Raw genomic sequence first — 3332 nt, 5'->3', positions numbered from 1 at the left:
ATGACTTTAGTCCATATCCCAGGTTATATTGTAACTACGGAGGCTGTGTGGTCAATGGTTAAAGAAACAGGCTTATAACCAAAATGTCCATAGTTCAAATCCCAGCTCTGCCACTGACTCACTGTGTGACCCAGAGCAAGTCACTTAACCTCCCTGCTTTCCGTCTTTTGGGTGAGACGTTGTTGTGACTCTGCAGTTGATGCATAGTTCACATATCCTAGTCTTGAATCTTGTAAAGTGCTTTGTGATGGTGGTCTACTATGAAAGGCGCTATATAAAGATGATATTATATTATTGTCTCCTATGAGTATGCAATTTACCCATAACCAAGAAGCAAGCTGAAGATTCAAGCTTAAATTAAGTAAATTTGTGATGCTGTGTGCAATTCATCCATATCTATAAAAACACACTTGTAACATTATTTATGTTGAGTCAAGGTTTTATTGGTTAAATTAGATTTTTTGATAGTAATTACGATTTAAAATGCAAGGAAAAACTAACTAAAGTTTAGCACAGACTAACTGAAGTTTGGCATCGATTTAATATAGCTATCAAATGTACCAAATAAGCTCTACTATCTATGATCTACTATCCCTGTTCTTTTAAATGCCTTTCTAGATCATGGGTATGGAACCTGTGAGATTGACTGGGCCAAAGCCACCTTCTCAACAATCTACAAGTCCTACATTGTGGCAATCTTCATCTGTTGCTTCTTCCTGCCAGTCTTCATGATGTTATTCTCCTACGTGTCCATTATCAACACTGTCAAGACCAGCCATGCCTTAGCAGCAGCAGGAACGGGAGACCTCACTGACAGGCAGAGGAGAATGGAAAAGGATGTCACCCGGGTAGGTGCCCTCGGCTTCAACAGGAACTTGCTTTTGTTATCAAGAACAAGTTCCTCCAGGCCTCCAGGTGGATATTGGCCCAAGAGGTAGCTAGATATGACTTTCAGTTATCTATTACTGGTCACTGGCAACCTGTATCTGTCTCATCTACCAAAAGTAAATATATACTGTAGAATATTATGCAAGATTCATAACCTCTCAAATACTTTTTGTATATCTTTTATCATCGCACACAACAGTCAGGTTACAATAAACACAGCTATGTTGTCAAAGACGTTATTGAAATAGTATTTAATTCTCCTGTTCGGAACTGAGTGGATGACCTGCCTGACTAAGAACTTTGAATAAACCTGTTTGGAGAGTTTAAGTCCACATAAGGCTAAGCTCAAGTATGTACACACGGCCCAGTTGTGAATAATGTACTTTGTGTCAGTCAAAGGTCTGGTTCTTAAAGTATGAATTAACAATGCGTCATATATATTAATGGTAAAACATATTTATTGTCCTTAAAAGTTCATGCTTATGAAATGGGCCACGCACACACACGCACACACACACACATAACGTATTTGTTATATCACAGGGTCTCAATGCTTTATGCCTTTATCATATGGGGGTCTTCATACCAGTATTGGTTCTTGACCACTATCTTTTAAATACTCCCTCTCCAGGTGTCCATTGTCATCTGCACTGCCTTTATCATAGCCTGGTCGCCCTATGCCGTGATTTCCCTATGGTCTGCCTGGGGTTTTCATGTCCCAAACACAGCTAGCATCTTCACCAGACTCTTCGCCAAGTCAGCCAGCTTTTACAACCCCATCATCTACTTCGGTATGAGCTCCAAGTTCCGTAAGGACATCAGCATCCTGCTGCCCTGCACCAAGAAGAGCAATGACACTGTCAAGCTCAAGCGTTTCAAGAACCTCAAGCAGAAGGCTGAGCTCCCCCCCGCACATCATAGAGAACAGCAGTACATTCAGGAGAAGCCGGTCCAAATGCCAGACTCAGGTGTGGGAAGCCCATCCAACACTCCAGAGAACAAGGAAGTCTTCTTCATCCCAATGCCTTCAGCACCTGAGGCTCCTGAATTTGAATGTGACAGACTCTGAAAAGGGGACTTTTTATTTTTTTATAAATGGGTAAATTATCTATGATTATGTGCAGTTGCATGGTGATGTCTTTTGCATTTTTTTTTTTAATTTGTCATCCCTTTTGTCCTTATCCATATCAATAAACAATTTCTATATTAAAATAGTGGCTTATGTGTTGTTACTGTGAGAGATCAGAGATTGATTGATGATGTTGAAACTGCCTTTAATGGCTTCCTGCCAATGTAGCCCCTTGGCTTTCAGTGTCAGAGCAAGGTGACAGTTACTGTGCAATGTGAGAATTGTGAAACATCACAGTACATTAAATCAACTGGCCACTTCAAAGCTGCTGTGGAAAAAAAAAAAGTGTCTAACCAATTTGATATATGCCATGTCAAGAGGTTCTTTGTGTCACTGTGAATATGTCTTGCTGATGCAGACCTTTGAAATGGTTGCTGGTATAAAACTTGTAGGCCACAGCTATATACATGGTCCTGTATAACCTGTGAAAGTAGTCCTAGAATCTTGTTGCCCATTAGTTAGTTAGATAATTTGTCAGGTTTCATTATTTTGCTATGAATGTCTTTTCCACAGCATAGAAAAGAGGCCTACTGACTTTATAATTACCCTGTACACTGCTTTTCAATGCCACGCTGGGTCACACACTGCTTTTGAGATAAAGAACCCCATGAGAATACAGTCAAGTGATGGATCTTGATTGCAGATGCTTTTTTGTGTTATAATAGGTATAGGAAAACCAGACCTGAGATAACATGCTAAAGACAGGGGGCTATACGCATATTTCTTTTCAGTTAATTTTTTTTTTTTTTTACCTTTGTAAACCAAGTTCCATTGCATAGCTTCAATGTTGCAATGTTGTATTTCTTGTTTTTGAATGCTTATTTTTATATAAATGGTCTATAAAATATCAGAAAATATAGACGGGGAAGTTCAACGCCACTTCACCAATGTTGGCTTGATCACCTCTCACCCTTTGAACAAGATTCATTCCATCAATTACAGTGACAGAATTATCTGGCATTTCTTCAGCTGGTGCTACATTCTTCTGCAAACATGTGGCTAAATCAGCTTTGTTGGTCTTTCGAAGGAGCCCTTCTGGGGTTGCCAATGTCCATGGCAAAGGTACATCTGCCATCTGAAGGTTCTGTCTCTGTGCCATCACAATGATGCGACCAAAGAGTGCCCTGTCTGCTTCCACAATTATTGCCCTCCCATTGCTCTCACCTCCTTCTTCTTGCACATATTGCTGAAGGTTTTCAGTTTGTTCATTTAAATGGGGTCATGGAATTTCTTCATTGGTGGGTTGCTCTCAAGTCTCTCAGTTCTGAAATCAGAATAACTTTGCTTTCCTGAGAAGCTGCTTTTGCTATAATAA

The 3332-nt window shown here is 39.9% G+C and overlaps 1 pseudogene; it reads left to right on the top strand.

Annotated features, from left to right (window-relative positions):
- On the top strand, nt 1-1957 carry LOC121308173 (annotated as a pseudogene).
- Nucleotides 1958-3332: the final 1375 nt, after the last annotated feature.

Source organism: Polyodon spathula, unplaced genomic scaffold (assembly GCF_017654505.1).
Source record: "Polyodon spathula isolate WHYD16114869_AA unplaced genomic scaffold, ASM1765450v1 scaffolds_501, whole genome shotgun sequence".
Lineage (NCBI taxonomy): Eukaryota > Metazoa > Chordata > Actinopteri > Acipenseriformes > Polyodontidae > Polyodon > Polyodon spathula.
This window is presented reverse-complemented; position numbering and strand designations above follow the sequence as displayed.